At 48.1% G+C, this 27,921-nt stretch overlaps 1 protein-coding gene, 2 long non-coding RNA genes and 1 other non-coding gene across 7 annotated transcripts in view; all 4 read right to left on the bottom strand.

Annotated features, from left to right (window-relative positions):
* Positions 1 to 950: 950 nt before the first annotated feature.
* Positions 951 to 13,312, bottom strand: LOC139829587 (uncharacterized). 2 transcript variants are annotated; one of them, XR_011742119.1, is made up of 5 exons: positions 13,132 to 13,312; positions 11,731 to 11,816; positions 9,526 to 10,243; positions 7,519 to 7,700; positions 951 to 6,541 (listed from the first exon to the last, which is right to left on the bottom strand). It is a non-coding gene; the product is annotated as an uncharacterized lncRNA (long non-coding RNA). The 2 variants fall into 2 exon arrangements; XR_011742120.1 differs by having other exon boundaries at positions 951 to 3,661.
* A 142-nt stretch (positions 13,313 to 13,454) lies between these two features.
* LOC136110690 (uncharacterized) lies at positions 13,455 to 18,408 on the bottom strand. Its single transcript, XR_010652655.2, has 4 exons — positions 17,141 to 18,408; positions 15,235 to 15,401; positions 14,315 to 14,388; positions 13,455 to 13,985 (listed from the first exon to the last, which is right to left on the bottom strand). It is a non-coding gene; the product is annotated as an uncharacterized lncRNA (long non-coding RNA).
* A 1,360-nt stretch (positions 18,409 to 19,768) lies between these two features.
* TRNAW-CCA (transfer RNA tryptophan (anticodon CCA)) lies at positions 19,769 to 19,840 on the bottom strand. The gene has a single exon. It is a non-coding gene; the product is annotated as a tRNA-Trp (tRNA).
* Positions 19,841 to 21,001: 1,161 nt separating this feature from the next.
* Positions 21,002 to 27,921, bottom strand: part of BLACAT1 (BLACAT1 overlapping LEMD1 locus) — a 33,886-nt gene continuing 26,966 nt past the window's right edge. For all 3 annotated transcript variants that reach the window (XM_071817687.1, XM_065854820.2, XM_065854821.2), the window contains exon 3: positions 21,002 to 27,847. The gene's annotated coding sequence lies outside the window, so the exon portion shown is untranslated. The remainder of the gene's footprint in view (positions 27,848 to 27,921) is intronic.

Below are 27,921 nucleotides of genomic sequence, written 5' to 3'. Positions count from 1 at the left end.
GCCCATGCACAGCCCCCAGCACTGCTGAGCACAGCAGCACTCCTCCCCTATCATTTCTTCCAGGCATTTAGCAACCCGACAGTTAATTAACTAGTTAATTAATTAATTCCCCCTCCTGCAGGGCCGGTTACAGCGCATAGAGTCACCTTAATGCGCCGAGACAGGAGCGGAGAGCTTCAGCATCTCTCCATCAGAATATATAACCCAGGGGGAGAAGTCCACCAGCTGTGTCTGCCCGTTTGACAAACACACAGAGACATCATTTCGGGCCAGACAGGCACTTGGAAAAGACAGTTGCTGGGAAAAAAAACCTAAGAAATAAATGCATGGTAACGTTCAAAATTAGCTCCAGTTAGCAGAATTTCTGCAGCAGCATGAATGAGCTTTAAGCTAAGTAGTTAGGCTATGGATGCGTGTGGCTTTGTGTGGCAGGATGCAACCCCCCCCTCCCTCCTTGGATATGGAAGGAGTAGCCACATCTCCCTCTCTCTCTGCTGTTTGAGGCCAACAGCTTCTTTTGTTTGGCCCCAGAGCCCCCTGGCCAGGGCCATTAGGACAAGGGAGCACGGAGGCACCAGGTGTGGGGGATGTTTGGAGGCTTCAGGCGCACCCACAGCCAGGGTGGGGGTGCAGAGAAGCTTCTGGAATGCCCACAGTCAGATCTGATCAGCCAATAGAAAACGGGACTCTCGTCGAGACTCCGCCCCTTGTCATGGGTCTCTTGGACCCCCCCCCCCCCCACCATGGAGACTCCGCTTGCCCTGCAGCCACGGGTGTGAGTGAATTAACCCTCGCAGCATCGCGAGTGTCTCTATTTCCGTGCACATTTGCACGTTGTAGGAAACAATTCTTTTGCAAATAGAATAGGCCCAGGCAGGATCTCTTGGCAAAGCATATTTTAATAACGAATTTGCAACATTGGGTGTTCTACCAAAAGGCAGGCACACCGAATAGGGCAAAAAGCCCCTGCTTGTATCTCCCCAAAATCCCGGCCGCAATTTCCCTCCCCTGTTCCCCATTGGTTGGGTACTTCAGGGTTTACAGACTATCCCCACGCACACAATACCCTTCCTCTTATCAGTCTATTTAAGATATGGATTCCTGGTACTTTGGCTACACTTCCCCCTAAATTAACTTATCAATACAGGTATAGGTATGTATACAGGTGTCAGTACCTATTCTGGGAAGAGACTGTGTATTACATAAAGAATTCATAGTCTGATGTCTCTCAGTCCTTCCCCTCTAAATGAGTTAGTAAATACAGGTATCAGTATGTATACAGGTGTCAGTCCGTATTTGGGAAGAAACCGTGTATTACATTAAGAATTTATAGTCCGATGTCTCTCGGTCCTTCTCCCCTGCTGGGGTCAGGCGCCAGGTCCTCAGTTATGTAAAAACAACAGTTCATCCTTAAATGTTCCTTACAACGTGTGCTTACACTTCCCATGCACGTTTGCACGCTCCTTAAAACGTGTGCTTACACTTCCCATGCACGTTTGCACGCTCCTTACAACGTGTGCTTACGCTTCCCATGCACGTTTGCACGCTCCTTACAACGTGTGCTTACGCTTCCCATGCACGTTTGCACGCTCCTTACAACGTGTGCTTACACTTCCCATGCACGTTTGCACGCTCCTTACAACGTGTGCTTACACTTCCCATGCACGTTTGCACGCTCCTTACAACGTGTGCTTACACTTCCCATGCACGTTTGCACGCTCCTTACAACGTGTGCTTACACTTCCCATGCACATTTGCACGCTCCTTACAACGTGTACTTACACTTCCCATGCACATTTGCACGCGTACGTTCCGTGCTCAATACGAGCACGTGTAAAATTAACCCTCGCATAATCACAGGTGTATTTTCCTCCCGTGCTTCCACCTAAGCACGTGTAACTTTCCGTGTGCGCTTTTTCTACATAGGGTTGTGTTTATATACGACTATTAAAGAGGGTTTATGCAAGGTGTAGCACTGGGAACGGCCAATCTTCACGCACGGTCAGCAGAATAATAAAGCACTGAAATAAAACAGTGGTTTGCGGGTATCACAAGCTGCATCTCCCCTGTGTTCAGCGGAGCAAATATATTCCAGCACGGGGTACAAAGTACTTTGGGTTTTGTCTCTTGGAGCTGAATGCCTGAGCAAGAAAAGGGACTCTGAACAGCGGCCTTTTGTTCTTTAGTCTTCAAAGGAAGCGCAGGTTAATCATTCCTGGACCAGGCAGCAATACAAGACAAGAGCAGACTATGGAAAGAATGGACTTAAAGGGGATGTGGATTAAAAAAAAAAATCACTGCATAATTCTGGTTTTCTATAAAAGAAATAAGATTTTTTTAATGAATTTTGGTGAATTAACTCCTAATTTGCCCCCTCAAAAATGTGCATTTAAACTGCAGAGAACACTTTTTCTCTCCTTTGGCGGTTAAATGTTGAAACATTCTGTGCTTTAAAAAGAGAATAAAAAGACTAGTTTGGAAAGGAAGAGCTTTCAGAACTCAAGCAGCTTTGTTTCAAAGGCTGCCGTAATGAAACGCTTCCATCCTCAGAATCTCTCTTTGTTTCGCTGATCCCCAAAGCTAAATTCATGGGCAAACATATTAATCTATAACAATGTATTTTTGCTCAGTATTCCATGGATTAAGTTCTATTCCTGGCTCTGTCCCATGAGGCTTTTGTGACAAGTCACCAAAACTCTACATGTCCATCCACAGGGATTCATTTCCAGCAAGAACTGTGACCAGGGTCTCCCTTCCACATCCCCCTGCTCCTTAGAGGTTGCTTCTGCACCTCCAAGATCTTCAGCCTGGTTGCACATAGCCAAAGGGAAAAAGGGGCAGACCCTGAGCTGCTCAGATCGCTGCAACAGCCCCAAAAACCACCCCAGGAAGGACAAGGGGGATGCTGAACACTGTTTGTGTCAGCAGGACACTGCTTTCATTTCCTTCCCAGGACAAGGTTTCTGAGCAGACTGTGTTAGTGTCCAATAACTCTATACAGGAGGACCACAAATAGATAATGATCAGGATCCCCACAAGTATGGATATTGAAGGTTCTGTGGTCTCTTCCTGTGCTATTTCTGCTCGGTTTGGCACGTTTTCCAGCCTTTCCTCATTCGCTTCAGCCGGTGGCTACCTCCTCGCCCTATTGCTGCTGGATCTAGGAGGGGAAAATAAAGTCGAGCTCCAGGAGCCTTGGCACCAGCTGAACTTCTCTGGGGGTGGAGGAAGCTGTTTGTGTCTTCTCATTTTGAGTTAAGAGAAATGCATTTTTAATCCAAACGCAACATTAATGAGACTTACAGGTCAGTACAACTTCCTTGAAGGAGGCCAGGCAGTAACAGGGAGTCGGTGTCATCACCTGAGGCTGGGAGGAAACCACCTTAGATCTGGTGTTTCTCAAATATAAGAGAACCAGAGCCCAGAGAAGCCGTTCAGTTCTCAATGATGCAGTAATCCCAGCCACAGGCAGCTTAGGAAGAACCATGCAGAACTCTCAATAATTATCAGGATCCCCACAAGTATGGGTACCGAAGGTTCTGTGGTCTCTTCCTGTGCTACTTCTGCTCGGTTCGGCACGTTTTCCAGCCTTTCTTCATTCGCTTCAGCGAATCTTCTAAACTTATATCTTCTAAACTAAAATCTTATATTCCTGCTGGATCTAGGAGGGGAAAATAAAGTTGTTTCAGGCACCCTGAATTCTCAAACAAACCAAAGGAAAGGTGGTTGATGAGAAGAGGAAAAGACAGGTTAAATGCATGGTATCTGACTCCAGGGCGCGAAGGATCACAAAACTGCGTTTCATCTCTGTCATCTTCCTCAGTTTCAGCACCAGATGTTTCACTCATCTGCTGGAATAAGAAATTATGGCGAGAGGTCTAATGAGCTTCATGTGTAAGCTTTTCATTTCTAGCAAGCAAAGCTACCAAACAAGCTGCAGATGACAAGAACAAAGCCACCTTCATGTTGAGAGGGAAGGTGCTTCATCTTTTGAGGTCCTGGTGTTACCAGAACAAGACCAATAAAGAGGAGAAATGCCCGTTGATGGTCACAGGGCTGTGATGGGGATGGTGCCCACACGTAACAAACACCGTGGTACTTGCTGGGCAGTGAGTCAGCGAATGGAAGCTGCCTTCAAATAGTCTAATTTAAAGTGGATTGTTCCCAAATCACAGATTTGTGGTTTGAGGGGACATCCGACCCATGTTCTCCAAGCTACTGTTATCCTCCCAGTCGCAAATGCCAAGCCATTTACTGCCACAGTGTTGATTGCCCCAATTAAAGACTATATCCTGGGTACTGATGTCCTAGCAGGGCGGACAGTCGAAACCTTAAACGGTCATTTTTCTTTCAGCTCTCCACGCATTGGGTTTGCTACCCAGTCTGTAACTGTCTGGCGTGGATTCCCAAAATGGGATCCTGTGTGCTGCCTGCACCTGCCAAGGCGGTGACTATAAAACAATATCTGTCACATCCCGGGGGGGAGGGGGAAATTACCGAGACTATTCGGGCACTCCAGCAAGTGGGAATCATTATGTTAGAAATAGAATCAATTTTATAGGGGGCTATACTAATACAATCAATACAGTCAATTTTCACAGGAGACTAACAGGATCGATTTTACAAGATGTTCTCTTTTGGGACGGGTACCAGGCTGATTCAACCTTGGCATACCATGTTTTACCTAATAAGGGATTTGAGCATACTTTTATCTTATCAACCTAGCGTTTATCTTAGCCCAAATATGCTTAGAATGAGGAGAAATATATACAGTATCTCTGGAAATTAAGCTAGTCAGCAGTTGTGCAATTATAGAGTAGTGCGCATGTCCAGCATCAAAAGGTGAAAAGGACAGAAGCGATGAAGACTACTTACTTCATCCTGAAGACCCCCTGAAAGACCACCAGAGGACACTGCGCATGCTCAAAGTAGTTCCAAGGTGTTGCAATCGATGTTGCAATAAATGTTGAGCAACTATTACATATTCTAATGATCCTAATTAATATATGAATATGTATGTGAATGGACTGCATAAATACTGTGTAACTTAAACTGACCGCTGAAGCCAGCTTTGGGTGCGAACCCCTGGTTTCCCAGCGCTGAAATAAAGCACCGCATATAACTACGGCCGTGGTTCTGTGTCCTGATTGCTAACAATTACAGGAACCGTGGCAGCTTTCAATAATCCTATCTGGCCTGTTCGAAAAACAGCACTTGGAGAATGACTGTAGACTAGAGAGAATTGAATAAAATCACACACCCCCCCCTTGCAGTTACGGTGCTAGATATGGTTACACTCATAGAAGAAAATGGCAAGAACTTATTGCCATGGAGAATGGTCCTAGATCTTGCTAATGCTTTCTTTTCAATTGCCATTGCCCCAGAGAGGCAAGACCAGTTTGCTTTTACCTGGCAGCCATAGCAATATCCCTTTCAGGTACTGCCGCAAGGGTACAAGCACAGCCCCTCTATATGCCATCAAAGGGTAGCAGCTGATGTAGCATCATGTACTCTTACTGTATACCATTATATTGATGATCTCTTGCTTATGGCAGAGTCACAACAAGAAATGGAAGCAGCTTCTGAGACATTGCAGTCGCAATTGCAGAACCGGGACTGGGCAATCAATCCAAAGAAAATACAAGGCCCTGGTACCGCTGTACAGTTCTTGGGGGTTGTCTGGCATGGGCAGATTTAGGAAACACCAAATAAAGTGCAGCAGACAGTTCAGCAGTTTCCTGTACCAAGCATGGTAAAGCAGCTACAGAGCTTTTTGGGACTTCTGGGATATTGGAGGACTTTTATCCCACATTTGGCAATTTTAATGAGGCCTCTGCAGAAACTAACTGGAAAGAAAGCTATCTGGCAGTGGACCGAACAACATCAAGAAGCTTTTATGCCTGTAAAAGTGCCTTGATGGAACATGCACGATTATATACTCCCAGGCAAGGCTATCCTTTTGAACTAGAAGTAACAGTTTGGGATGATGTAGTCTCTTGGGGATTGTGGCAGATGACTGGAACCCATAGGGTTTTGGTCTAAAGCACTGCAAGGGTCTGCTACTCATGATACCCCAATGGAAAAACAGATTCTGGCTGTTGTTTGGGCACTGCAGGAAACTGAACGTATCGCTGGTCAAGATAGTGTAACTGTACACACCCCATAGCTATTCATGGCTGGGTTGCAGGTGACTCTGTTAGGGCCCATGCAGGAGTAGCTCTTACCAGGAAGCTCAGATAGGACTGCCCCACATGCCACCCTTCTTGGTACAATGTCATTCAATCATGTGCCCGCACTTGGGGAAACTCTTCCTCTAGGAGACATCCCGACCTCTCCTGTGGAGGAGGCTCCCCCTTACGACGAGCTAACAGAAGAGCACAGGGAGGATGCCTTGGTTTACTGATGGCAGCGCAACAGTGCAGCTGGACAAAGGCAACGGAGGGCGGTTGCGTGTGCTCCTTTACCAGGCGTAATATTATGGCAAATGGGTGTGCAGGCCTCTAGTCAGTGGGCTGAACTGATTGCAGCATCCTTTGCTATCCTGGAAGGGAAGGCACATTATATACTGATAGTTGGGTAGTATATAAAAGTCTCACAGTGTGGTTGCCCTGCTGGGCCCAGGACGATTGGCATGTACAAAGATATCCTATATGGGGGGTAGATGTGTGGCGACAAATTTGGCAGCACGTACAGACATCTCCTTTGAAAGTGAGACATGTTTCAGCTCATCAAAAAGATGACACTTGAGTCACGGAACAACAGAGGTAGATGAGATGACCTCTGCCAACATACATGCTCAGGCTTTACATGCACATATTGCTTGTGGTCATCGCTCAGCTTCTACTGCACGTGGATGGGACACTGCTTATAACCAAACCCCTTTGCCACTACATGCTTACACGTCATGTGCACATAATTGCGTTACTTGTACACAGTTACACCTGAGAGCTCTATGTAGGCCGTGGGGACAGATAAAGCGTGGTCAGTGGGCTTTGAATACCTGGCAAGTTGATTATGTGGGCCCCTTACCCCATCTAGGGGGTGGCAATATGGATTCAATGCTGTGGATACAGTGTCAGGGCTATTATTTGCCAAGCCCACTACACATGCTAATCAGCATAATACGATTGAGGCGCTAGAACAACTCATCCACCACTATGGACCTCCACATCAAATACAGAGTGACCAAGGGACACACTTTAGTGGACGTAATGTGCAAGACTGGGCTCGAGGGTTAGGGATAGACTGGTTGTTTCACGTTGCACATCATCCCCAGGCCAATGGTTTAATTCAAAGGATAAATAGGATGTTGAAGGAACAATTGAAAAAACAAACCAGTACTAAAACTTCGCAACACTGGATCCCACATCTGACTAAAGCAGGTTTTTTGCTTAACAGTCAGATTATCCATAATCAAACACCCTCTGATCGCATCACAACACTCCCAGTGTGGATTGAAATCCTTCCAGATGGTATTTCTCCCAAAATACTAACTACAAGGGAAATGGAATTACTCACCCCAATGGATTGCGAAGCAGGACCGCAACCTATTAATCTGGATGTGAAAGTCCACATAATAACTGCTGAGAATGCCATGTGGTTGTGTACTCCGACTTCTCCTCTTATATTGCACCCTTTGCTAATATCGGACTCTCGAGTTCTTGTATTCCAGGTATCTTCGATGACTACTTGTGCTTTGTCTAGAGGAGACAGCATTGGAACGGTGTTACTGGTGTCGTGGACCCAACATCGTGTTGAAGTTCAATCTGAGAAAGCACAGGCCACGGCTTTCCAGTCTGCGTGGGCAATTACCCCACAGCAGGTTGTCCAACCCAGAGTAATAATAGCTGAAGGAGCTGGAGCAACAGCGAATGTATTATTGGAAGGAGAAGACACCCCTGTTTTCCTCCCTTATCACAGATTGGCTCGTTGTGCCTTGTAACCCTCCATTACAACTATAATATGCAGGACACACCTCCACAAGACTAATAGCTGCAGATCTCTTGCTGTCATTTATTACCGCAATAGTCCCATTACAGATGCGTATTATGCCAAGGGTTTTTGGTTTTTTTTTATTTTAACATTAATGTTTCTCATTGTTCTTTTTCCCTTGGGTAGGTAGTGGCTGAAGATGCTGCCCTGACTTTTTTAAGGCAAGTGTGGCTTCAAGACAGCTCATGAACCAGCCAGAATAGAAGATAACACCTTGTGGGACTGACACATCGAATGAAGCCATCCACTGACAGTGCCTGGCTGAAAGACTCATCTCATTCCTTAAGATAGACAGGATGTCAGATGAAACCTATGATTGCACACATATATTTGTTCCTTTGCTCTCTTTAGAGATGTATATGTGTTTGTTGAGTATCTCTGTAAATGGCTCTGTTCTGAACTTTACACACCCGCGTGAACACTTATGGCTATTCCAGCCCCAGCAAAGCCGGTCCCTTGGGCGAGGGGGTGGAATGTAGGGGAATTGGGGAAGATTGGGCGAGGAGGAGAAAGGTAAACACGCTCAAGTGACCCACAGCTGGTGTGTAAAGAAAGCACATACATCACACTCATTGTTTCACTGACCTTGTGTGCTTGACAAGTAGAACCTCTGGGTGAGATAACATAGGCCTGAGAGAAACCCTACAGTACCTTATCATGGCTGAGATTCCTGCTTTGTTTTGAGAAAGAGCAGAGCACAGCAAGAAGCTGCATCTGCTCTAAGTCTTTAAATATAGGCAAGTGTAGTCGGCCTAACGATCGTCCAGCAGGGCTGAACTTATCAGCGCCTGTGTCCCCGCTTAAGCCACCTCTGCCTGGGAGCTCAGGTGCGGCTATGGAGATCCCCCAGTAGAAGTAACTAAAATAAAACTTGCTCTTTGCAATGCATGCGTGGCCTATGGCTCTTCTTGTGACGTGCCTGTGCTTGTGCACACAGCAGTGCTATGATCAGCATCCCCGGTGCATTAATGCTCCAAGGTCTCACTCATCGTGCTGCTGTACCACGCAGTGACCTTATGATGAGCAGTCCCAGCACAGTCCTTGATATTTGTACACAGCAGGCAAGAACAGAGCAGTGCTCCATCCTTATTTTCTTCATTTGCATCTTTGCTACTGCTTGTTAGCCTAGAAAACATTTAGTTATTCTCTGTGTTCAAGATAGTCCCCCCCTAAAGCAGGTGCCCCCTTTACCTATATAATTTTCAGTGGCTGGGGTTGCCAGGTCAGGGGGAAATGGGCACAATTCACCTTCTCCCAGCACAGACACCACCTACATGCTGATTATTTGCATTGATGATCAGTTCAATAAAATGAACAAGCACGATATGTTCTAAACTCGCTCTCCAGGGAAGGGGGATCCGTTCCTACTCCATTCTGGCACAATCACTACGCTGCTTTATTCATTTCCACAGAGCTCCAGGAGCCTTGGCACCAGCTGAACTTCTCTGGGGGTGGAGGAAGCTGTTTGTGTCTTCTCATTTTGAGTTAAGAGAAATGCATTTTTAATCCAAACGCAACATTAATGAGACTTACAGGTCAGTACAACTTCCTTGAAGGAGGCCAGGCAGTAACAGGGAGTCGGTGTCATCACCTGAGGCTGGGAGGAAACCAACTTAGATCTGGTGTTTCTCAAATATAAGAGAACCAGAGCCCAGAGAAGCCGCTCAGTTCTCAATGATGCAGTAATCCCAGCCACAGGCAGCTTAGGAAGAACCATGCAGAACTCTCAATGCCTCCAAGTGAATAAACTCTCCAGCTGGGGCACAAAGCCCGTGAACTTCACTCCAGCAAAGGAGCAGCAGTGTCGTAAGTCACATTTCTCAGAGTTCAGAGCCGCTGTGTGCAGTGAACACCAGGCAAAGCCAAGTCACAGGCTTTTTCCACCCTCCTATGAGCCTTGAACTCACCGCCTGAAGAGCTTGTCCGCAAGTAGCAGGGAGAAAAGTGCATCTGTAACCACTGCTAAACACTGTTTGTGCCATCAGGACAGTGCTTTTATTTTTGTGCCAGGACGAGGTTTCTGAGCAGACTGGATTAGCGTTCCTTACCTCTATACAGGAGGACCACAAACAGAAAGATGATAATTATCAGGAACCTCACAAGTATGGATATTGAAGGTTCTGTGGTCTCTTCCTGTGCTACATCTGCTCGGTTCGGCACGTTTTCCAGCATCAACCTTTCTTCTTTCGCTTCAGCCACCTTCACGTTCTCCCGAGCTGGTGGCTGCCTCTTTGGCCTTTTCCTGCTGGATCTAGGAGGTGAACATAAAGTTGTTTCAGGCACCCTGAATTCTCATTGCTGACCTTACAGAACCAATGTCTATTATCTTCTAAACACAGAAAACTACCATTAAGTGAGACATTAATCTTGCAATCAGGGCAGAATTAAAAAAAAAAATAAAGACACAGACTACACAGCAAATCTTCTGGTTATAAACCAACAATCTTGTGAAGTCAACCCAAGTACCAACTTTGTGCAGCTGGCACAGAGGGACAATCCAGTGTCATCCAGTGCTGCCCAGTTCTCATACTGGACACCTGGGGTTCCCTGGGGAAAGGTGTCCAGGAGGGGGTTGGGCTCTTCTCCCAAGAAGCAAGTGATGGGACAAGAGGAAACGGCCTCAAGTTGCACCAGGGGAGGTTGAGGTTGGATGTGGGGAACAATTTCTTCCCCAAAGGGCTGTGGGGCATTGGAACAGGCTGCCCAGGGCAGTGCTGGAGTCACCATCCCTGGAGGGGTTTAAAAGGCGTTTAGACAAGGTTCTCAGGGACATGGGGCAGTGCCAGGGTTGGGTTATGGTTGGACTTGTTGATCCTGAGGGTCTCTTCCAGCTGAAATGATTCTATGATATGGCATGGAAGGAATGAACAGGAATGGCATCGGTGTCCTGGGACCTGCTCGATATCTGCTGCTGTAGAATTGATAGGAAAGCAGCACTAGAACCACATTTCTCTGCTTTGCCTCTTAACTGGAGCAAGATCTACAAGCCAAGGACCCCTTTTGATTCATATATTCCCATGCAAAGAAAAATATCAACCTTTAATGATTTTCTACCAGCAGCACAAGGCAGTCTCCCAGGCTTCCTTCTGTCCATTCTCTCTCAAGAATGGGAGTGTGTTTTTACCAAGCTGTAAAAAGGAGCTCATACCTGCAAGAGACTCTAAGGGCTCTGTGGATCTGCCCTGCTTTCAGTACCTACACAGTGAATTGTAAAAAGGCCACCCACATTTACAGTGCACCTCAAATTCACCCATTAAACTAAGTGGCCCCCACCACCAACTGTGAATATCTTTAATGCACTCTTAAAACAGGTTTATTGAAACGGTGCCGCCTCAGCCAGACGATGCCTTTATAGCAAAGCAGGTTTTCTCAGCATCACAAGTGCTGTTATAACTTTGCCTAAGTGTTGGTTTCGCTCAGGGAAGGGCAGAACTTGCATTCCTGAATCCTCCGAGCCATGCAGCAACAACTTCTTTGCTGTTTATAACCCCAGTGGGCTCATAGGAATCCCAGCTGAAACCCAAATGTTGCACTTAGGGCACTCTTCGACTTCAGAAAGGTTTTTTTTATCCAGCTCCAGAAGTTTCTCAGCTAAAGCTTTATTTTCTAAGCAAGAATTCCCATAAGCCCTGTGCTTTCCCAGATGTTAATCTGTAGGGAATTCCTCTGAAATGGGCAAACAAACCAAAGGAAAGGTGGTTGATAATAAGAGGAAAAGACAGATTAAATGCATGGTACCTGACTCCAGAGCGTGAAGAATCACAAACCCGCATTCCATCTCCATCATCTTCCTCAGTTTCACCACCAGATGTTTCACTCATCTGCTGGAATAAGAAATTATGGCGAGAGGTCTAATGAGCTTCATGCGTAAGCTTTTCATTTCTAGCAAGCAAAGCTACCAAACAAGCTGCAGATGACAAGAACAAAGCCACCTTCATTTTGAGAGGGAAGGTGCTTCATCTTTTGAGGTCCTGGTGTTACCACAATAAGACCAATAGAAAGGAGAAATGCCCGTTGATGGTCACAGGGCTGTGATGGGGATGGTGCCCACACGTAACAAACACCGTGGTACTTGCTGGGCAGTGAGTCAGCAAATGGAAGCTGCCTTCAAATAATCTCATTTAAAGTGGATTGTTCTGCAAATAGCAGAAAAAAACCCAAAGAAAAATAACCACCACAAAACCAAACCCCACCTTTGTAAAGTACTTTAAAAAAATCAAGAAACTGGGTTAAAATAAAAGCTGGTTGCCTGGAGCCTGCTGTAACACCGATACCCCTGGAACATTAACTCGTGTTCAATAGATCATTGTACTCTTGTCTACCATTTTCTCATCCTGATAGAAAAAGAAATACTACTTTGAACTAATTTATTGCACAAGTCGGTGAGTAATGCACAATAAATGGCATTTTGCCTCTGGTCACGCCGTCTAATCACAGCAGCTCAGACTCATCTGCGTGCAAGGAGAATGGTGCTATAATCAACATCCCTGGCGCATTAATGCTCCAAGGTCTCATTGTGCTGGTGCCACAAAGAGACAAATCTTGCGCTAAAGATTTAGCCATCATCTAGAACATCATGCAACAGGGTCCATTTCTAGGGCTGAAGCCTAAATACTGTACTTTTCAACAGATTATTTACATTTAACATGACACATGTAAGTGCTGGGGCAATAAGATCCATTCAGCATCACCCGTTTCAAGATGATCCGTGGCTGAACTTGAAATGCGAAGTGGAATTTAGCCTACAATAAATAAACTAAATATGCGCTTCAAAAGGAAGCACCATCCAAGATAAGCATCTTCTAGGTTATATCTTCTAGTTTACACCTCTGCTGGGAGGAAGCGGAACAGCCCGAGGGGAACATTTGGCTCCTCCGCCTAAATTCCTCAGGTACGAACAAGCTCCTTTGCTCTGAGTTGACTCTGGATCTTGACACCATGAAGTGCACATTAGAGAAATTGTGATAAGGTGGAAGATTTCTAAGCTTAAGGGCTGACTAAGAGACCACGGGATGAGTTGCTGTGCTAGGATGTGGAATGAGATTCCGTGACTCATTTGGATGGGGCACCAGGCTGAGGGTTGTACCTGGGGTTTTGCGCCCAGAGGTGACTTTTGGGGGGTTAATAGAGCCTTAATACCTTTTTTCCACAAATAGCTTTGAAACCACCACCATGGGGAGCGATGCGAGCCGACCTCTCCTGCCCCTGCAGCTGGGCTGTTATCAGCAACTCATCCTCCGGCAGTATTTCCCCTACCTGTTAATATGTCCAGACAGGCTCATTAATGGGGGCTGCGGGCACGGATTTAAAGCCGCGTATCGTGAGTTACCACCAAGTTGTGAACACTGTACAACACAGTTATTGATACTGATCTAAACGGGAAACTTCTTACCATTTTCTCGTAAGTCTACGCATCGTTACAATGAAAAGTTGATCAAAGCGTATGTAACTAAAAGCCTGAAATCATTTCAATCCTGTGAGTGAAGAGTAAAGCAACCCTGAAGATGTTAGATTAAGAAATTAGACTAATTAATGATAAAGTACAACCTCTGTGCTCTATTCTTAACTAGCAATCTTCTACCTAATTCTTTCCTATTTAAAAATCTATAGGCGAGAGAGACGGCCCATAAAGCGGCACCAATTTGCATTGCTGTTAGCCACAATTATTCTGATGAACATATATAATATGCACTGAAAGTGACTACACCATCCAAATAGATGGAGTACAAGTAATGCATTTAATGTTCTGTTACCACAAATTAACCTGGCCGCCTTTAATCGTCATTGCTAGAAAGAATTGGGAGACAGCAAACAGGGAGGGAAGCCCAATTGAAGCTCACTTCTGGATTTCGGGATTGCTCGATGCAAAGACATAACAAAATGAACGTGTAACAAGTACAGATACTTCCCTCTGTTGTTATCTCAACAAGGCTGTAATCTTCATCGGGCAAGAGAAGCTGCATCCGATATTCATACATTTCCAGGTGTGAGGACTATAGATAAAAGAGAAAGCAGATGGACTGAGGGAACACCAAGGATTTCACTATGGTATTAAAGGTCAATATATTTTCCAATAGCATAACAACAAAGTACTTTTTCAGAAAAGCAGCTCCAGAGCACTGTGAGTTTAACAAATCCTCCTCTTCCAAAAGAAAGCTCAAGGAAGCGGAGGGCAGGCCGTAGGATGCTGTAATTAACTGATTGGAGGTAATTGCTGCATTTGTCATGAGCTAATACAAAGAATATCAGTTTATATCAACTTGCAATTTCCTTCATTTAGCTGTAGATACATAAAATATTCATGCATTACTAGATGACTTACGCCAGCATAGCCAGAGGCACAGGCCACTGTCACTTCAGCGTCTTCTGTTTCAAAGGTTACTCCCCTGCTTCCATCTGAACGAGGAGAAAGGGGGGAAAAAGGGCCTTAAAACACAAGCGATTTAACCTGAACTATGTCCACCAGTTAGCATAATTCAATACTGTAAAAAGCTCCATTTCAGGCCATCTTTACAATTGCTTAATTACCCTCTTGCGCATGGACCTGAGCGTATTTTGGTTGCCGATGTGGTTTGTGTGCAGGGTGAACGGAGTCGCCGTCAACCCAGACGGGAACCTAAGAACACGGGTCTGGAAACCCAGAGGGACGGCCAACAAAACCAGGAGCAAACCAACCACATCAGAGCCTCTGAGCGAGAATAAAGACTTGGTTAAGAGCCCATTCACCTCTTGGGGATCATATACCAAAAAACCAAGCGAACAGTCACTTATCCAGCCCCACAGCTCAACGTGGCACAACCGGTAAATAACCTTTTCCCTTTAAATCATTTGCAATCACTACACAAAGAAGCCGTGTTTGAACCGGCTCTGCTTTTGTTATGACAGCTGCTATTCTGTCAGATTAGCCCAATGCACAGCTGTTGGCTTGGTGGGTTTTTTCCAAACATGTCTAAACCGCTCAGGATTTCGGAACTTCTTGTAAAACAGCAACAGAAATCACCCCAGCGAGCTAATTGCTTCAACAAAACTGGATATTCATTACAGTCTGTAGAGTAAACGGGAAGTTTGGCTTCATCTTTGAAGAGGACTTCAAAGGCCCTTACAATAAAGAAAAGGTGGGGGCAAAGCAGTACTAAGGAGCTCCCCAAAAGGCTTTGAGATTAAAACACACCATGTTCTACTTGAATAAGAAAGACAAGTAAAAATCCCTTTCAACTCTGATTTTTCAGAATATTATAAGACCTCTGAAATGGTTCCTCCCATTCATTCTCTTTATTCCGCCTCCTTTATCTGTTCATCCAGAATCCTTCTACAGCAGGATTTAATCTTCTTGCCACACAACTCCCAGTTGTCACGTTCATTCAGTTTATGCTTTCGGTGCTGAAGGTGTTGGGTTCAGATATGTCAGCCTAAAAGAAGCATAAACATACAGATTACGTACAGTCAAGTAAAGCTATATAGCTAAAAGGTAGATTGCCTATGTTTATTTGACATATCATAAAAGGGAAGAGGTGCGTAGAACCCACAAATCAAAACGCAGCTTTGTCGGGGCTGTATGGCCACAATAGGTTATTTTCAGCAGTGCTCCTGCAGCACATTTCCATATATATTACACCGACTAAATGAATCATTTTCTAGCACAGAAATATTGTGCATGACTGCATGCAACAGCTGCTCCTTCGTGCATCGGTCTCTTGTGACCTGATTTTGATTATAACATTTGCCATCCCGATTAGGGGGGGTGATATAAAAAACCCCACAACTCCAGAGATCAGAGACTGTTTTAAGGAGCAAAATTGCCTCAAGCTACACCTCATTTACTCCCTCTTAAAAGGACAGAGGCTTCAGATCTGCTCTTTAGTGCCTTTCTAGATTGTTTTCTGGAACAATACTCTTTCCTCACTCTACACCAGTAAGTGAAGCAATTGGGGCTAAAATAAAACTGAAATTACCTCAGTGACACTCAGAGTCTTTGTGTCTATTTCTGTGAGACCCATATCCTAGGACACAAAGTCCAAGCCATGGGTATAGACCAACATCACCAGCAACAACTCAGATGAAAGGTGGTTTAGAAAGATGAATCACAGAACCCCAGAATGTCAGGGGTTGAAGGGCCCTGGAAAGCTCATCCAGTGCAATCCCCCCATGGAGCAGGAACACCCAGCTGAGGTTCCACAGGAAGGTGTCCAGGCGGGTTTGAATGTCTGCAGAGAAGGAGACTCCACAACCTCCCTGGGCAGCCTGGGCCAGGCTCTGACACCCTCACCCCCAACAAGTTTCTTCTCCTCTTTCAGTGGAACCTCCTGTGTTCCAGTTTGCACCCATTGCCCCTTGTCCTATCACTGGTTGTCACCCAGAAGAGCCTGGCTCCATCCTCCTGACACTGCCCCTTTCCATATTGATCCCCAGGAATGAGTCCCCCCTCAGTCTCCTCTTCTCCAGCTCCAGAGCCCCAGCTCCCTCAGCCTTTCCTCACACGGGAGATGCTCCACTCCCTTCAGCATCTTGGTGGCTGCGCTGGACTCTCTCCAGCAGTTCCCTGTCCTTCTGGAACTGAGGGGCCACAACTGGACACAATATTCCAGGTGTGGTCTCCCCAGGGCAGAGTAGGACAGGAGAACCTCTCATGAGGTTTGATATTGGAGCCCCAGCAGCATTACCTTCATTAGAGCAATTGGTAATTGCCCCAATTTTAATTTCTCAGCACCTCCTAAGGAAAAATCAATAGGAAGCCTCAGGGGAAGCTCAGGGACCTCCAGAATTAGGGACCAAAACTGGGGGGCAAGAAGAAAGAAGGGCACTGCCCCCCACAGATCACCGCAGGAACAGATCCCAGGAGACAGTGCCACAATCCATATTTACTGTCTTTACCTTCATAATTAATGTTTTCCTCTTGTGAGACTAAAGAAAAACAACATAGCACAGTGCATTTGACTTCCAGCAGAAGTTCCTTGTCACTCTTTTTAAAAATATTTAGACCTGACCAAGCTTAATCATGGAATTACTCCCTAGCAAACACTTCTGAGGTCCAAGCATCACGACCAGTGGGGAAAATCCATCCCCATCCTGCAGCTCCAGAGACCTCAGCTCACAGGTGGGGATGTTTATTGAAAATCAAAGGTTCAGTATTTCAGGGGGAACCAATTACCTCCTCACATGATCAGCTGGAGTCCTGATGGTTAATTAAAGCCGTGAGGGGGGGCAGAGAGGTGTCCTTTCCCTCATCTGCGGTTCGGTGTAGTGACTGTGATGTCAGAACGTCCCATGGCAACCAGGAGTGATGTCAATCGGAAAGAAAAGTCGCTTAGATGGAGAAAACCCTTCTCCTGGAAGAGCAAAAGTTGGATGTGTCATCAGTATCACGTGAGCTTAAATCTAAAAGTGACGCCTCATACAACTGAAATAAGTTTATCCAAGAAAAAGCTAACTTCATCTTTCAAACTGCGAAGACACAAGCAACACCTGCTGGAAAAAGCCCAAGGTGATGTATCAATAGGTGATGGAGATGTATCAATAGGCGATAGTGATGTATCAATAGGCGATAGTGACATAAGTACTAATATCTTTTGGTTTGGGGTTTGGTTTCTTTGAAGGGCAGAAGGAAATACCGAGGTAGAGCTCAGCCTGTGCAACAGCACTGGGAACCTGGACCATGTGGGAAGAAAGAGAACATCAAAAATCAGAGGGATCTCTGAAGGTGGCGAGGTGAGAATGGACAGTAGCAACGGGATGACTGTAGATAAGGCTCCACTATAAAAACCATCTTCCTAAAGAGCAAGAAACCCTGCGCTTGAAACCTTGAAGAGCAATTCCTGCAGACGCGAGAGAGACGTTTGCACCGTTGTGCTCAGACGCCATTAACTGATGGGGTAAAAACCACAGTGGTGCTGTACACCTATTTAGTTTTAAATGGTAAAAGAGGGGAAGCAGAGCGTGGAGAGGCGTTTGGAAGCGTGGAGATTCCCTCGGTGCGTCGGAGCCAAGCTCGCAGGACCTGGCTTGGTTTACAACAGTTCCAAGTGAGGCAATCCTGGGAAGAGAGACTTTCTGCAGAATACATTAGAGGGGTTTTTACCCTGAAACAGATGTAATTTCACAACAGGGGGGGAAAAAAAGCATTTACTAAGCACCTGGCATTAAAAAGTATTAAAAACTACATGCACAGAGAAGCCTTTTCATTGCTATTGCATTTTTAAAGACTGAGCAGAAAATGACTTTCCTTTTCCATTGCATTAAGTCAGCATTGAATGCTCCGGTGAAGACCTCGGCCAAATGTACAACGGCTCCAGATCGTCCCTTGTTTCACCAACACGTGTGTGAAATACACCAACGAGACCCAGGCATTTGGGTCATACCACATTTGGTATTTAGATCAAGACAAATGTTAACTGTGAACCACGAACGATGCCTTCCTCAGGAAATTCTTACTAAATGATCGCTTCTTCTGAAAAAAGCAGTGCAAACGCATGCAACAGATTTATTCAGACTTCCAGAATGAGGTTTAAACATCTCCTGCTGTCACCTTACAAATGGCTTTAATATTACACGTTTCAGGGAGCAAATCGCAGTGGATATATACTCATAGATACGAGGTTATTTTTTTGCCCGGACGTTTTTCCTTAATTAAAATTGTCTCAGTGAAGGCAGCGCAAGGCAATAAAGACTCAATTTCTGTTTCTTTTAGCCTGGTGCTATTTTTCAACACAAAGGTAACCTTTGTGGCAACAGGCACTCAAAGCATCATTCCTGCGTGTTATTATGAAGCAATGAAGTTCAAAAGAAAAGGCAGTCAAGACAAAAGCCATTTAACGGTGAGAGATCAAGGCTATGGGAACTCAGGTGTACGCAACCCATCATCTGCTGATGAGTTAAAGCAGTTAATGACCACCTAGAAGCTTTGTCCACCCTGCAGATGAGACTTCGCCTTTATTGTTCCTTCCAAATGTATAAAACACAACTGCTTCAAAGCTTGAGCTATTTCTACGGTGGGTAAGGCAGGAGAAAAGTTATGTATGGCACACTATGGGTTGTATTTAATTCTAAAATGTATCTAATTTGGCTGCTGCTGGGGTTTCTTCACAAAAAGAAAAGCATCACTTCTTGTAGCATCATCACCCAGGTTTGTTCAACACTGTGCTCATTGCTGGTGGTTCAATTGCATTTCTCAAAGCCTCTTGCCAGAGTTCCCTCCGAGTCTGCACAACACAAGCATCTGGAGACAAAAACACCCCTAAAATGTTACTTATCAAACACTGCTCACGTTTTCTCAGCACTTTGAGGTCCTATCTGTGCAGGACTGGAAAACTGAGATGGTTGGGTATTTCCCACCTCTTTCCTCCATCACCTTTAAACAATTATTCTGTGTAAAGTCGTTTTCTGGCATTGAGAGCAGTGCCTGCGGTTGGAAAATATATATATATATATAGTGAAATAGTTCCATCAACCCAAGTTTCTTATGTCCACAAGAACAGCTACCTATAAAAGGACAATTTTTTAATACTGCACAGCTGGAGCACCCACTTAGTTTAAAGAATGAAAAGCACAACTGGGCTTGAGTTTGGTTAATTTAGGGGGGACAGCTGCAGCCCCCCCCAGAAAGGTCCACGGTGCCCTGCTACCTCACCCCGGCCCAGAGCAAGAATTAGAGCCCAGGAGCAGCCACCGGAGCTCTACCCGCACCGGGAGCTTCACCTCCCGACACCCCGCGGCTCCCCGGCCCGGTGTCCCCAGGGTCCCCCGAGACGGGCCCCGTAAAAGGGAACCCCGAAGGGCGCCGTGACCCCGACGTGATTCGAACACGCAGCCTTCTGATCTGGAGTCAGACGCGCTACCGTTGCGCCACGAGGTCTCGGCAACACCGCTCACGGGCCGCCTGCAAGAGCCTGCGCGCCGCGCTGCGCATGCGTGTCCCGACCGACTCCCCGAAGCGCCCGCTTCGCCGGGGCTCCCGGTCCCCTGTAACCGCCCGAGCTCCCCCGGGCCCGGTGGCGGAGGAACGAGCCGCAGCCCCTTACCCCAGCCCCCCGAACGCCTTTCAAACCGCGCGCCCGCCTGCGTCGGCCACGCCCCCCCCCGTGGGCTGCACCACCGCATGGGGAGGGGGGCCCCGCGCCACAAGGCACAGCCCACACCCGCGCCACACCCCCGGCCCGGGGCGAACCCCCCCATCCCAGCACCTGTGGTCTGTCCCAGCCCCGCCGCGCCCAGATTTAAAGGGCCCGGCCTCCCCCGTTAGGTGCGCTGACTTGGGCTGGGTGGCCGCTATCAGCTGGAGCTCCGGCCGCAGCCGGGAAGTGGGGGGTGTTGCTGCTACAATGCAGGGTGGCTCTGCCGCCTCTGTCCCGTGACCATCCATATTTCAACGTGCATCTGTTCCATGACCATCCATATTTCAATCTGCATCACCTTTGTTTATAGAACCACAGAATCATTTTGGTTGGAAAAGCCCCTCAAGATCACCGAGTCCAACTGTACCCCCAGCCCTGGCACTGCTCCATGTCCCTGAGAACCTCATCTATGTGTATTTTAAACCCCTCCAGGGATGGTGACTCCAGCACTGCCCTGGGCAGCCTGTTCCAATGCCCCACAGCCCTTTGGGGAAGAAATTGTTCCCAGATCCAACCTCAACCTCCCCTGGCGCAACTTGAGGCCATTTCCTCTGCTCCTGGCGCTTGTTATTTGGGAAAAGAGCCCAACCCCCTCCATGCCACAACCTCTTTTCAACCTCCTGTGTTTATATCCTCGGTCACCCCCATCCCAACAACTGCTTCTTAAAATATTACCAGCACCGCCAGCATTGGATTTTACTGCAGCTTCTGCTTCTCACCTGCACTGTGTGCGTGCAAATGAGCGACTTTGCAGCCGCTGTGCACGGGGCTGGGTGGAAAGAGCGGGGTCAGGGACGTCCATCTCCCACCACCCTCCCACCAAACCCACCTCCCCTTCTGCTCCCACCCTGGCTCAGGGCCACCAGCAGTGCACACAAAATAAAACCCATCTCTCAGAGGGGTATCATAAAACCAGTTTATTACAGCAGCTGTCACAGCTGCTTCCTGCGTGCTCGTACAGCCGGGCCACGAAAGTGCTTGTTCCAAGTGCAGACGGAGGGACGTACAAACGACCCACGGCAGCCCAAAGCAGGGCCGCGGCCGTCCCGAACATAACCAACGGGAGACAGATCAATAGGTGAGTCTCTCAGTGCAAACCGCAGTCATGATATGCATCTATAATTTAGAGTACAATCTTGTAAACTAGAGACGTTACGGAAGAAGCCATCGGGCTCGGTGTATTTACAGCTCCAGGATACCTGACAGGCATTGAAAGGGAACAGTGCGCTGGATCCTGCTGGAGGGGGAACATCCAGGATACGGTGGGTGTTTTGAGAAAATCCCTCCAGGAAAGTGATGCTCTGCCCCAGATCCCTGGGTTACCCGGCCAGTGTTGCTCATTAGCATGTAGCCCGATAATTACTCAGATAAATGTGCATTTCCATCTGATTTCAAAAGCCTTTGGCTGCGGGTCTTACTGATAACCCAGGAATGGAAAGCGTTGTCGTGGGGCTGATTCCTGCTCTAAGTACCACTGGGCTTATCCATCACATTTCCAAACACTGGTAACATGTATTGCGGGGTCTTTTGAAGAACCAGCTCAGAAAAGGCAAAAAACTTGTCATATACCAAAACCCCCGATCTCCAAACATCTATAAAATCCATACTCTAAAAATTCTTATAAATATTTTCTCCAGCATAACAAAGACAATAGGGAGCAACCTGCTCTGTGCGTAGGTACGTGCGGTTATTTACAAATGCCACGTTGATTTTCTCATAGTCCTGTTGAGGACGCCTGTCCTGCTGGAGATGCTCATTTACCATCCGCCAGCACGCAAAGCTGACCTGCTCTTCTGTCTCCAAAGTAGAGAAAAAGTCATTTACTGGCATCATGAAAACAGGCTAAAAATAGCCGGTTTCTATGGCTACTGGGGCTGGGAGACTCCTGAGGAACACGGCTGGGTAAGGTCCCTTCGTGATGAAATCCAGACAGTGGGATAAAAGAGAAGGACAATAAAAAGAGGATTTAACGCTTTGATCCTCGTTGGGCAGCACCGGGGCGATGCTGCGAGCAGGTTCTGTGCCTTTGCCTCGATCGCTGCGCTTTTCTGTGGGGATCGATGCGGGTTCGTTAGGGGGAATTAGACCAATTTGCAGGATCGAGGCAAATCCCAAAGCAGACACTGACATTTAAGCAGGGCTTTGTTGAGTCAGGGCTTAGCTCTAAGCCTGTCTGTGCCTCCTTGTGCTTGTTGCTTACGTGTTTTTGCATAGGAATGGGGCTGAGACACATTTAGGAGAAATCTGGGAGGGTTGGAGTCCAGTCCGAGCTCATCTCCATGCAATTACAGACTGTCTCTCCGGATTTATACCGGTATAAAATGAAGGTTGAATTTCACCCGTATCTTTACCCGTGTCATAAGCTTCAGGGCAGTGATTAACCCCTAGGGGTTTAAGTCCACAAGTGTGGTAACCACGCGTTGTGCAAAAATAAAGTTACATTCCAGAGATACACTTTGTGTTTCACCAACTTCCATTCTTTTTGGCCCAAAGATAAACCCAAAGGTCCTCGCCAAGGGCATCACTGGAGCTGCAAACCCTGAATTCGGAGGGTGTGCTGATGTGCAAAAATAGGAACAAAACAAGGTCAGCGTTTTCCCAAACCAACGTGAGCTTCCCCGTGCCCACCTGGAGCTGTGCAGCGTCCTCAGAATCACCTGAAAAACGTGGTATTTTGGGGCAGCTGGAAGAAAACCCAAGTAAACCAATATTTACAAAGGGGCTACGCCGCTTGTGTTGGAAATGAGCCTGATGCGATGCTCTGGTTATTTTGATCATGAAAAGACCCTTGGTACATGATGTTACTTCTCCATCCCCAGGGTGCTGCTGGTTTCACCCCAGCCCTTTGGCACCGGACGAAAAGCTCGGGGTGCACAGGAAGGGTCCCCAAAGCCCCATCGGGGACCTGAGCAGGGTGGGAAAGGGGCCGCCCTCTTCCTCGCATCCCACCGTCCGCTCTGAGGGCAGTTGGATGCTTTCCTTAGTGTAACAGGATTAAGAAGGATTATTGCTAGTGGTAACGCATGTTTTGGGAGAGCGGCTCTCCCTTTCCCAAGGAGGGATGGAGGTGGAGGCTCCATAAACCCTGGGAACCCACAGGACGGATGAAGCTCGTGTTGTAACAGGGGATTTGCAGAAAGCCCAGCTCTACGCTGAGCCAGCTCCGGAACGGAGCGGACAAGTTACATCTCGCCCACTTTCCCGCACCCTTTTCCCCAGGAGTGCCCATGAGCAGCCGGGACACGGGCCCTGGGGGTCCCTGCATCTCCCATCCTCTCTCCGGAGGATGGAAAACCCTCAGAAAAGCACTTGGAAACCACGGGATGGACAAGTCCAGCTTCTAGCTCATTCCACTGACATTAGTAGGGTTTATCCACTACGGTATCACTCCGGTGCAGCTGCCGCTGGAGTGGAGATGAGAAAGGCGGGTGGATGAGTCAAAGGCAGGGTGTCTGTCACCTGGGAGGGCAGGAGGAAATTTGGAACAATAAGCAAGCTCCTCGTTTCTAAAAATGCCAGGGGTTGTGCAAACGCAGGGGAGAGGGAAACAGGGAGTGTTTGCACAGTGACAAGAGCTGTCAACTTCCCAGCCTTTGCAGGCTCAGAAGCAGACGCTGCGCTATTAAAATGCTGCCACCGGAGATTAAAAAACCCCATAACAAAACAAAAACCAACCCTTTTGCTTTTGCCCACTGCAAATTTGTCAGAGGAAGCCAGCTGGGCAGCTCAGGGGCTCCGCTCTTGGCAGGTTTGCTACAGAAAAGCACCAGGCTGGAGTCTGGGGGGAAACAATGTGCAGATGAAAGGACCTTCAGCCATAAATCTAGAGGTCAAGTCATTATGATGGGGGAATCAAAAAGCACCACAAGCCATTTATGAACACAATAGAGGTCAATCCAGGAGCAAACCATTTTGCTCGGAGCCATGGTGGAAAACATATTGTTGCTTTGAGAGCTACATCCATCCAGGGAGATGGAAAGTTCTCTTTAAAAATAACTGTAGCTCGAGCGCTTTAACATTCATACTGCACTTGGTTCATTTACTGTGCTTTCAAATGCACATATAATGGGTGTGGGTGAGTGTCTGCCTGTCTCAGTTGTACGTGCTGCATTCATTAAACACCTGGCTTGGGAACCCCTCGCTGGAGATGGGAATATTCCAGACACAGGGAAAACCTGGATAGGCACCAAGCTGCTGCACACACATGGTGTGTGCACAGCGTTTGCACCATGTACAGCGTGTGCACAGCATTTGCACTGTGCATAGCATGTGCATAACGTGCAGAGTGTGTGCATAGCGCGTGCACAGCATTTGCACCATGTACAGCATTTGCATAGCATATGCATAGCGTGTGCACTGTGTACAGTGTGTGCACTGTGTGCACCATGCACAGTGTGTGCATAGCATGTGCACGGTGTTTGCACCATGCACAGGATGTGCACTGTGTGTGCACCGTGCACAGCGTGTGCACAGCATTTTCACTGTGTGTGCGCCGTGCACAGTGTGTGCACCGTGCACAATGTGTGCATAGCATGTGCACAGCATTTGCACCATCTACAGTGTGTGCATAGCGTGTGCACCGCGCACAGTGTGTGCATAGCGTGTGCACAGCATTTGCACCATCTACAGTGTGTGCATAGCGTGTGCACCGTGCACAGTGTGTGCATAGCATGTGCACGGTGTTTGCACCATGCACAGGATGTGCACTGTGTGTGCATAGTGCGCAGCGTATGCACAGCATTTTCACTGTGTGTGCGCCGTGCACAGTGTGTGCACCGTGCACAATGTGTGCATAGCATGTGCACAGCATTTGCACCATCTACAGTGTGTGCATAGCGTGTGCACCGCGCACAGTGTGTGCATAGCGTGTGCACAGCATTTGCACCATCTACAGTGTGTGCATAGCGTGTGCACCGTGCACAGTGTGTGCATAGCGTGTGCACAGCATTTGCACCATCTACAGTGTGTGCATAGTGTGTGCACCGTGCACAGTGTGTGCATAGCGTGTGCACAGCATTTGCACTGCGCACAGTATGTGCATCGCATGTGCACAGTGTGTGCACCATGCATAGCGTGTGCACTGCGTGTGCATAATGCGTGCACTGTGTGTGCACCACGCAGAGTGTGTGCATAGCGTGTGCACAGCATTCGCACCATGTACAGCATGTGCATAGCGTGTGCACATACTCTGCACTGTGTGTGCAGTCTGCGTTCACACTGTGTACAGCATGTGCACTGTGTGCGCGTAGCGCGTACACCGTGTGTGCACCATGCAGTGTGTGCGTAGCGCGTGCACAGCATTCGCACCATGTACAGCGTGTGCACATACTGTGCACTGTGTGTGCACTGTGTTCACACTGCGTACAGCACATGCACTGTGTGCGCATAGCGCGTACACCGTGTGTGCACCATGCAGTGTGTGCATAGCGTGTGCACAGCGTTTGCACCACGTGCAGTGTGTGCGCTGTGTGTGCACCACGTACAGTGTGTGCACCACGTACAGTGTGTGCACTGTGTGTGTAGCACATAGAGCATGTGCGCTGTGTGTGCATCGTGTCCAGCCTACGCACAGCATGCACAACGCAAGCACAGCCTGAGCGGGGTGTGAGCACAGCGTGAGCGTGGTGTATTTACAGCAGAGCTCCCAGTTCGTCCCCGAGCAGCCTGGGGATCTCCCTCCACCACCAGCAGCCCCTGGAGCAGCACCCCATGGTGCACCAGCCTCATCTCTGGGGTTGCTCTCGGTGGCCGTTGGCTGCACAGCTTTAGCTGCCAAACCACAATGGATCTGCAATCCAAGAAGTTTAGCAGTGAAGGTTACACAGTAATGAACTGGGCCAAGCCCCCTCAACCCCATAGTAATAATTTAGCTCCTGTAAAGCCTGAATGAGCGAAACTGCCCATGATTTTCCCCAAATCTCTGCTCTTGATGGTTTCACTGGAGCGTGCATCTGCTGCCCGAACAGCAAAGCAGCTCCTCGTGTGCTGCCTATGGAACAGGTTGATGCAGCCCCAGAGGGGACATTACAACCGGCACTAACCACAGTGTTTCCACTGATCTGTGCGTGCCAGGCTGAAATCTGCTGAGCTTGATGGTGACAAATGACAGGGGAGACAGACTGCTATTCTGGCTGACCCTCCTGTGCCCCCTCCCGTGTCAAAACCTGCAGCCCAGCCGGGAAATATCCAGCAGGGAAATATCCAGCTGGGAACACTGCTCGGGGGCTGCACACTGCATCCCACAGCTCACATCACTTGGGCTTAAAGGGGGGAAAAAGCAAAGTGCCCCAAGCCCCCCGACCCTGGGATCTGGCACACAGAGATCACTCACATTGTGTATCCCTGTGCCTGGTCCCCACTGTCACCTCCGATTCGGCTCCAAGAAGCACATCCCGCACCAACCAGCTGCTTCCCACCGCAATCCGGAGGATTTAAAGCTCCTCAGCTGTACCTCATGTTATTGGTGCTCCTGGCTAGGCTCAGGTTTTTGTGCTAAATCCTTTGGATAAGAAAATAAAATAATAGCTGTGTTGGTTCTGGATGTAGGCTGAGCCAACAAATCTCCTCCAAAGGGGAGCTGTCAGCGGCACGTACAGCTCTGTTTGCCAAGCCAGTCGAGCCAGTTAATCACGGGGGGAGGATCTGTTCACATGCCAGGTCTATTCAGGGATGGGGAACCGGGCACTGAGACCCTGACACTGGTCCCCAAACCTGGGGGGCCCTGGCTCATGACACTGCCCACCGCCTAGGGCTGTTTGGGGGGGTATCTGAGCAGTGGTGTCTGTCTGTGACACCCCTGGGAAGGCACAGCACCAGGGGAGCTCCCGTATGGCTTCAGCAATGGGTGGGAAGGACACACAGAGTGGGGAGAGGGGGACCATGGGGATGGACACATGGTGCAAGGGGGATGCTCGACCACCGCAGGAAGAGATGGTGGCAGGAGCAAGACTAATCCTGGGGTTAGACCCCCCCAGGCTCAGGGGGTCTCCATATGGAGAAGGGAAGCGCAGTATAGAAGAATTCAAGGATTTCTGCTCTGGAGGACACGTTTGTTCTAGAAACATCCCTGGAGTGAATCTCAGGTGCCCCAAGCTCAGGGATTTTGGATGGTTTTTAAAAAAGAACAACCTCCCGCTGAGCCTCATGGCTCAGGTGTGCAGGAGGTGGATGGCACACGTCGAGGTGGCCCCTGACCCCCCACCCCGGTGCGGGAGCTCCCGGGACACACCGGTCACGCAGGGAGCAGCGTCTGAGCAGGGTCAGTGCTTCTGGAGCCTCCGAAACGCTCCGGTGTGCTGCACCCGCGGGACCGGGCAGGGCAGGGGCATGGAGAACGGCTGCTTGGGGCCACAGACGTTTGCTTGGAATGGACTTAAAAACAGAAAAAAAATAAAAATAAAGTTCATCTTTACATTCAGGCAGTTCTGCCCCAGCAGGACAACTCACCAGCCAGGGGCCTGTGACTCCAGGAAGGACAAAGTCTGGCCCCGGCCTTTGAAAAGCCCTCCGGGGTCTGTGTGTTGAGACTTGCTGGAGCAAGGGCAGGTCTGTTTGCTCAGGAGGGGAATGTCTACCCCGTGGGGACACAGGGTCCCTCCGACACCAGCTGCCCGGGTGTGCTCAGCACCCAGCCAGGCTGGGGGTCCGGGCACAATTGCTGCAGCACCTGGATAATGTCCGCAGCATCTGCGTCTGCCTCTCGACAAGGTCATTCCCGTGCTGCGGTTCTCCCTTGGCCAGGCGAGTCTCTGGGGGAGGGAAAATGAGAGAAGCTGGAGGATAAATGTGTTAGAGCAGATTAACCAGCTCCCTCCACGCTGCT

The sequence above is a fragment of the Patagioenas fasciata genome, chromosome 21 (assembly GCF_037038585.1).
Source record: "Patagioenas fasciata isolate bPatFas1 chromosome 21, bPatFas1.hap1, whole genome shotgun sequence".
NCBI classification, from domain to species: Eukaryota; Metazoa; Chordata; class Aves; order Columbiformes; family Columbidae; genus Patagioenas; species Patagioenas fasciata.
Note: the sequence above shows the minus strand (reverse complement) of the source record. Positions and strands in the feature narration are given on the sequence as shown.